General features: G+C 42.9%; 1 long non-coding RNA gene across 2 annotated transcripts; it reads left to right on the forward strand.

Moving 5' to 3' along the window:
• The first annotated feature begins 435 nt into the window (after positions 1-435).
• Positions 436-4,093, forward strand: LOC120679902. 2 transcript variants are annotated; one of them, XR_005677384.1, is made up of 4 exons: positions 436-2,364; positions 3,336-3,489; positions 3,586-3,658; positions 3,790-4,093. It is a non-coding gene; the product is annotated as an uncharacterized LOC120679902 (long non-coding RNA). The 2 variants fall into 2 exon arrangements; XR_005677383.1 differs by having other exon boundaries at positions 438-2,364; positions 3,586-4,093.
• Positions 4,094-8,573: the final 4,480 nt, after the last annotated feature.

An 8,573-nucleotide genomic window follows, 5' to 3' on the forward strand; every position in this document is an offset into this window, starting at 1 on the left:
ACAACAGTAATGAATGAACACGCAAAACAAGGAGGAAAGATTCTCTCTGTTTCCTCTCTCCCATCAATGGGCATGACAAGGAGTATTTATAGGTGGCGTTATACCTTCTAGATATAATTACGTTTTTGCACCCTTGCAACAGTCATATTCTTGGAATATTCCTAAATGTACATGTAATTTTGCTAGGGCAATGTGAGTGCGCTACAGCTCAGATGGGCCCGTACTTCCAGGCAGTCCTCTTCGTCCATCTCGTCAAAGGTCATGGGACCCACTTGATTGACTCGCGTTTCGTCGCCGGGTTTTCGCATATCTTCGTCTTGCCATCCGAAGATAAGCGAAGATGGATGTCCTGTACCTTTGTTCCGTTGGCTTCAACGCAAATGCTGTCTGGTCTTCGCGGAGCTTCGGCGTCCGATCCGAAGGTGGTGTCCCGGGCGGGCCAAGGTGGGCGCAGGCGGCGTCGGCGGCTGAGCAGGCTAAAGCTGGCGCGGGCGGTGTCGAGAGGGCGTGCGGGCGAGCGGGCTGCGTCGGCGGGCAAGCAGCGCCGGCGGCATGGTTCTGCACCACATTTGTGAACCCATCCGAGGCTCTCTCTCTCTCTCCCCCCCCCCCCCCCCCCCTCCAGATCTAGAGCAGCACGATCGAGCGGAGAAACGCAGCAGCACGTCATCATCCTGATGCAAGCGGGTGCGACGCGTTGGTCAGGCTCGGGGCCGGCGGCTACGGCTTCCTAGTGACCATTCCACTCTTTCCCCGAAAGGTCAGATGAAATATCGAGATCCTCCCACTTCTCTCTCAGTCGATTATTGCAAGCACCACTAAATCGAGCAGCGGCAACCGCACCCTTCCCTGCCTCAGATGCAAATCGAAGCAGCAGCCAGCAGCAACACGTTTCATTCCTCTGCTTCTACTCCAAAGCACGGCTCCAAATCAGAGCAGAACATAGCGTTGCATCCTGACCTCCTGTTTCTTCCTCCAAATCCAAGCTGCAGAGCAATGGGCAAGCACTAGATTACATGATTTGGATTAGGAAAATACAGATTTGTATTGTAGTAAAGCTAGGACACTGCAGCTAAATTGCCTTCTCTTTTCATTGTTAACGCACAATAGCAAAATGATTGGGAAAAATACCCAATTAGATGCTTGTGTATACTGCTTGCTTTTATTCTCTAATAATACCAATATACCATCTTCCTTGTTTGAGTTACAGTCAATGGTTGTTAATTGTGGGTGATTTGTGATCTCAAAAGCCAGCCTGCTGTCTGCTCCAGAGGAAGGAATTTTTAAATTTGCCATGTCGTGTGTTTTTTCTAGCAGTAAAGAATATTTGCCCTAAGCCCTATTACCTCTACTACTACTAGCTCAGTAACAGAAGCTGGAGGTGGGTAAACCGAGGCGCGGGAGGCAAGAGGCGAAGCGACACGCGGCACGGCTGGGCGGAGATGGTTCTGACGCCACCCCCTACATATGGGCATCGTCCAGGTCTACTGCTTCCAATCCCTTTCCATCTACATTATGTGCTTGTGCTATCAGACTATCATTTCAGCCATAATAGAGGAATATATCCTTTGGCAGAATTGTGCGGATCGTGCCTATAGAATAATAATGTCTTAACTGAATGTGTTTTCTGGCAACTGTAGCTCATCCAGGTCTACCTTTAGTATTTGATGACCTTAAATATGTGTAGGCATATTATCTAAACAGTTCACTGCTACTGAAAAGCTAAACAGCTCGATATATTTCTATGATTTATGCTCAGAGTTCTACAACTTGTGTGTGTCTATACTGAATATTCAGATGCTTCCATTTTCATAATGTATGCATTTTTTAAGAACTTCATAATTTATAATTGAGACTTGCATTTATTTACAGTCGAGGCAGAAGGCTCAAGAGGATCTGCAGAAAGTGGAAAAGAAACTTGCCTTTTATTTCAAGTTTATTTGCTTGCCATTGTTTTTTTTTTTTGTCTTGGGTGGCCCTTAATTCTCGAGGTCATCCTATCTCAACCATCGAATTTTTTTTTGTGTTCTGTTCTTGCAGGTGTTTTCAGTTGTAGGTCCTGTGTTGAGCAGAGGCCCAAATTAAATCCACAAATCTGGTGTGCTAATTTTGGCATCAGATTTCAAGAGTTATTTGTTGCTAATTTCAAAAGTTCCAAAAGAAGCTGTGATAATTTAACCTAGCTGCTTTTGAGTTGTGAGAATTATTTCCTTTTTCAAACAAGAGCAGGCTCCATTTACTAATTGTGCTAATTTGTTACAAATCTTGCAAATGTTGTGCTTGAGAAGCACAAGAGATATCTGGCGCTGCGAGGTAGAGCAAAATCCATCCATAGGTGAAAAGAAAGAGGGGATCCTTGCCAAGGTGCGACTTCCTATCCTGTGTTGCCTTTTTCTTCCTTTATTACAAGATGCTTGGGATTTCCTTGATGTTTTGTTTTTCTTATGCTCATCTGATTGATGCTAAAACAATTTTGAACCTCCTGTGAGTTATCAACTTGTTTTGGCGGGCCGCTGTCAGTAATTATCTTCTCACTTCTAGCTTCCTGCCTTAATTACAACACTCAGTAATAATCAATGTTGCAAGAATCATTGTTGCGCCAAAGAAAACAAAAGATATTGCCATAGTTTCCAATTCACAGGGGTTATGGATTCAAATTTCAACCAAGACAGTTTCCATCTGAATAAACTTATTTCAATTCACAGGTTACAATTTCTTTTTGTTGGGGAAACAGGAGATGTAATCTTTAAGATAATTAAAAATTCAGAGCTAGGTTTGGTTATAATCTACTTTCACTGAATTGATGCTTCGCTTCTCATTTCTTGCCGAGTACCCATATCTGACATAATATGTATAGTTCTCTATTCATCCTGCATTTGAGTTGATGTTGTAGAACCTTTGAACAGCTACAGTTTTTTTATTTTTATTTTGCATTTGGATGCTTCGGACAAGCAAGTTTCACAACTGAAGTTGAACTTCTTGTCATTTGAGCATTCGAAGCCACTGGAATTTTTTTGACAATGCAAACAACCAATATTTGTGGTGGTTCTCTAGACTTATTGACCAGTAAGCATTGCTTGTGCCACTGACTTACTTATCATGCATTCATGCTCCATTGTGTAGGCCTCTTACCATTCCTTATATGAATAAATATATCTATTGTCCCAGATTAATTGGAAATTTACTTGTAAATTAAGTATTCCTCTTGCTTTAGCAATATGTTAGCATGAGCTTTTTTGGGAGGTGGTGGGGGCCATATGAGCTCTGACCAGTGATATATCATTAGCATTTTTTCCTAAAATTCTGAACAATGGCCATTTACTTTCTGTTTGCAGGTTCATGTCTTCCGTGAATGTGATTCACTATGACCAGTGGACAACCTATTTCTCTCTCATGATGACCATATGAACTTGTTCATGGAATTGTTATCAACAACCTGTTAGCTCTGATCATATTTGAAGTTTTGGAACTTCAATGCTTCTTTTGGAGGTACATCGATGCAGTTGTCCAATTTCAGGCCATCGAAAGTTGAATTCAATTGCTCACTTTGAAGATGGTGCTTTAAATCTTGTCGCTGCCTTGCAGGCTTGGCAATTTGAGTGGTAATGGTTCTTTATTGGGCATGGGTTAGGCTGCTGTCATACAAAACTGCAACTGGGTAAGGAACTTAACGCTTTGCATAGAATTCGGTGTTCTAAGCTTTATAAAAGCAACTGCATTCCAAAATTGAGCAAGAAAGTTATAATGCTTGTGTTAGCTGAATGTTGCTATCATGATACGGTGATTCAGAGCAACTGAGATAGCTTGAAAAGGAAGAGTCTGGTGCTGTTCGTCAGCAGGTATGATTTAGAGTAATGTTACCAAACAATTCAGAAAGAGACTTAGATTCAAAGTCAGAGATAGGTTCACTACTGATAGAGTGATAGGAGGCGGGCTGATTGATTTCTTTGTAGATTTCAAGCTTCTCTTTTGTTTTATTTCTCACCTCAAATTGGAACCTATATTTATTTTGTAAGTCTACAATTTATCCGTGGCGTTAGCACGGGCACCTTACTAGTCTTCTTAAAAGGAGTAGTATTCTTTTGTTTGAGCTCTTGCTTGAATTTCTTCTTGTGGGAATTTTGAGGACCTTTCTGTACCACATGGGCACTAGAATTTGCCTCAACAATTTTCTTGCCACGGACGTCTTTAGCTCTCGTCTTCTCTTCAACATCCAAAGATCCAATGAGATCGGCAATGCCAAACTCTTGTCTCTTATGTTGCAGAGAAGTAGCAAAATCTGTCCAAGTTTGTGGCAACTTGGCAATGATGCAGCTCGCCACAAACTTCTCTGGCAGCACACAACCAAAATTCTCGAGTTCTTTCACCAGTGTTTCTATATCATGAGCTTGTTCTACTATAGAACGGTCCTCAACCATTCTATAGTCATGAAACTGCTCCATGACGTATAACTCACTACCGCCGTTAGAAGCTCCATATTTGGCCTCTAGTGCATCCCACATCTCTTTACCAGTCGACATTGTCACATATGTATCCACTATGGATTCTCCTAACACGCTGATCATTGCCCCCTTGAACGTATTATCCGCATTAATGAACTGCTGCTCATCCTCAGCAGTATGTGGTCCAAACGGTCTAGGTTCGACAATGAAAAAGCAGTGCATAGAAGTAAACCACAGAATACACCTTTGACGCCACCTCTTGTAATGAGCACCCTCAAAAGTATTTGGTTTCAACATTTGTGCAAAGCCGGTAACCGAAAAATGCCTATCACGTTTTTGGATTATTAGAAAATTAGGCAATTTCAGTGGTAATTTAATCCAGAAAAATATAATCAACATGTTTGTGACATCAGATGTATGCATGTGTGATCTAAATGTGAGTAGCATATAGGTGATACTAATTATCAAAAGAGAAATATACCCAGCGGCAGAGCCGGATGCACTAGTCGACATAGTGCCTATTGATGTAGCCGTCCCGCTTGATGCAGTGTAGAAAGGAAGCAGTGCAGATCAACAACGAGACGCCGGGAAGAAGACGATCGTCACCAACACCAGCGAGTAGTCGTGCCGCTTGCGGACACTCCCCAAAAACGTGATTGCCGGCCTTCACCCAAGCAGGTGAACTCACGGATAGCAGCATTTCGGAGGCCTACTCTTCCAGTGCTTGTGAGCGCAAGAACGGGAACGGAGACAACTTGATGGCAGCAGAAGTTGTGGGTTTGATTGTGTATTAGCTTCAAGAAAAGATGTCCAGGAGAGGTTGTTATAGTCTCGCTCTTAACTCCCATCATTATCACGCCAATGAAACTTCCTTCACCATGCAGCCATGCATCCAAGAAACTCATTAACCTTCCACATTAACCTTCCTCATTAACCAGCGGCAAAACCAATTCCGTGAATGCTCTCATGCATGCACCACGTTTATTGTTAGAAACGGACCAGCATGATCAGGCCATATAAGTTTCTCAATGCAATATTTAATACGGGCCTTAAAATTTATAAGATTTAATTAAATAAAATATGGACCAAGCCCATATTAAATCTAACAGTAGAGAGGAGGCAGCGAGACGAGCAACGGCAAGTAGGAAGAAGTTAACAATATTCTTTCTTATAGTGTAAAGCAGCACTGGATGTAACTGGCCCTGCAACTCAATGACTGATCTCTGCCAGTGGAAGACCAAGCTGGAAAGAAATGGCAACCGCATGGAGTATTGCGTGGTGCAAAGAAGCTGAGGCTACAACGGGAAAGAAAGATGTGGCAAAGAGGAAGCAACAAGGAGAGGAGCAGCGGCAGGTAGGAAGAAGTAGCGTTGTGAGAGCAAGTGGGTGTGGTGGTGATAATAGGGAATAGAGATCTACCATGCTGAATGGTGTAGAAAAAAATAAAGCACTACATATACAATAGCAGTTGGTGGACTACCTATGCAGATGTAGTGAAGGTGTGAAGCGATCTTCAGAACAGACGAGAGATGTTCTAAGCAGACCAGGCATCCTTGTCATTGGGAGAGGAAGTGTCGTTTTAGAGTGTCTCTTTACATTCCTTTATCCTTTTATGTATGTGATCTAATGAAGTCCTTGTGATGAAGTCTTTTTTTTTTTATGTAACCTCTAGTTACGGCCACACTATTTTCTTTCTCCTCTTGTTGCGGCCTAGGACTGTCATCTTCCGGAATATTCCAGATCCTTTATTTTGCTGGTCCTGCCATTTGCTAATAAAGGATTTGAGCACTATTGTGGATTTAATTTTTCTGCTGGAGCAGAGAAAGATTTTTCTGCTAGCTAATGGGAATTTTTTCCCTGCCGGAGCATTCTAGATTTTTTTCCCTGCTAGTGCGCAGGCATCTCCTAGCATAGGATCTGACGGCAAATGGACAACTAGCTACTAACCTAACTACTGATTGAAAATTAGATATCGTGGATCAATGACGAGCGCCGGAATGCACCAGCTCTAAAGGTGAAAAGATCAGCTACCACAGGACAAAACTCTTCAAAAGCTATCATTTTCCTATTTAATTAACAATGTTTCTTACATGGATTAGATGGATGCTTCACCTACACTCGCTGGAGTTAAGGAAACTCAGCACATCCGGGTGTATATATACATCTTATATAGTGACGCTTCCGACAGGGTATACAAGTCTTCGTTTTTCCTCTCAGCTATTTCAAGCGCGCGGATGGAGCATCCTACTCCTGAAGCACGGATAATTGAGGCCGGTCTAGCTGCCGCGCTGTCAAGGCCCCTGCTAGATGTTTTGCAGGAGTTACGCCGACTGCGCGTCGCCGACAGCCAGGGAGGATTTGTGGGGATCTTGGATAAACGCCAGCAACTGCTTAATTTCACTCTGATACTAGAGACATTCCTGCAGCTGATCACCTCGTGGCTGGGCACTCTTGCCTTCGTCTGGGCTACGGTTGTCCTACTTGGCGGCTTCTCCACTGCTCTCATCAGAATAGATTTCTGGTTTACAACGGCTATTTTGTTCATAGAAGCAACCAAGTATGTGATCTAAATCCTCCTCTTCTTATTCATAATGTGCCGGTAGCGATCCACAGAGTCCACATAACTATGTTTGCATGTTGTTTTTTTACTTGCATGAGCCAGCCAGTGGCAAGCACAAGCATCTGCAATAACAATATTTTCTTTATGAGAAAAGGGTCAGGAGCTTAGACTTCATTTCAAGTAGACGAGAAACAAAATTGAAAAGGAAATCCGGTACTCTTTCTAGCCACAGACATGATTTCTTCCTCAAACACATGATGAGCACACAGATATGATCCAAAATTAGAATCTGTAGGGTTATAGCTGTTGCAAACAAATTTTAGGGTTTGGCATCATTTCCATAGGTATAAACAAGAGCATGATCCAATGTGCTTGTAACAAAAATAACAAAAATGAATATGAAGTTCAGGAAGTACCTAAGGGCAGGGCCAGTTCCGAGGGAACCAGATGCGCCATTACTCAACATCGCTAATCGAGCCTGTTTGATGTAGCCGATCAAAGTTGATGTAGTGCAGGTGATAGCAGTGCAGCTGTGACTCCGGGAAGTAACCGAAGTAGAGAGAGCAGTTGTGTTGATGCGCTCCCCAAAAACTTGATCGCCCTCAACTCGGTGCAAAGTCTTGAAGCGGACGGAGTTTCAAAGGCATGCTCTTCCAGCAAGTTTGTGCGCCCAGACTTACTAGAACGGAGATGCAAAAACAACAGCAACAGCAATGAAATGTTTTCTCTATGTCTTTCGTGCAAGGAAGAGGAGAACCAGCTCATGTAGAGCCCTGGTAGACCAGTGGACATCCAGATTGCATCAATAACAGCCATCAAATGTCAGTTACCAAAAACCTTTGCCATAATAGATATCAGTTACCGAATATTTATGGCCAGCCATCAATCATCAGTTTCTAGTTACTTACAGCCATCATTCGCATCAGTTACTTGACATAAATAGAGATTGAAAACAGCAAAACACGCCTGGCTCGGCTCGGCACCCTGGATACTCCGGGTATATGCCCGGTTCCTCCGGACACCTGGCTCGGCTCGGCACGGCAAACCGGATACTCTAGGTATATATCCGGATACTCTGGACATATGTTCGAACATCCCGGATACTTTGAGTATATGTCTGGATACTCCAAGTATCCTGCTATCCCTTCTTGTCCTTGGAATTATTTGATTAATTGACTTAATAGGCTCCTGGCCCAATTAATCCAACAATAGCTGGTGTGTTGTCTGAAATTATATGAAGACAATGCAGACATCGTTGCAGAGGCTTCATATGCAATAAAAATATTTTTTATTTTTTTCTTGTTTTTATTTTTTCTGATTTATTTTCTAGAAATTGATTTGTAGGGGCGGGTCGCCCTGGGCAAAGTTAACCGAGAACCGAGAATCGAACCGAAGTAACCGAGAACCGGAACCGAGAACTTCGGTTCTCTGTTCGGTTCCCATTTCTCAGGTGCTGAAATAATTCGATTCTTTCGGTTCCTGGGCTCAGTTAACCAAAACGAACAGCCCAACATGAGAAGAGCAGGCAGCCCAACAAGTAGTAAACTAAAGCCCATCAGCCTTCAGGCCAT

This window comes from Panicum virgatum, chromosome 6N (genome assembly GCF_016808335.1).
Source record: "Panicum virgatum strain AP13 chromosome 6N, P.virgatum_v5, whole genome shotgun sequence".
In the NCBI taxonomy this organism is placed as follows: Eukaryota; Viridiplantae; Streptophyta; class Magnoliopsida; order Poales; family Poaceae; genus Panicum; species Panicum virgatum.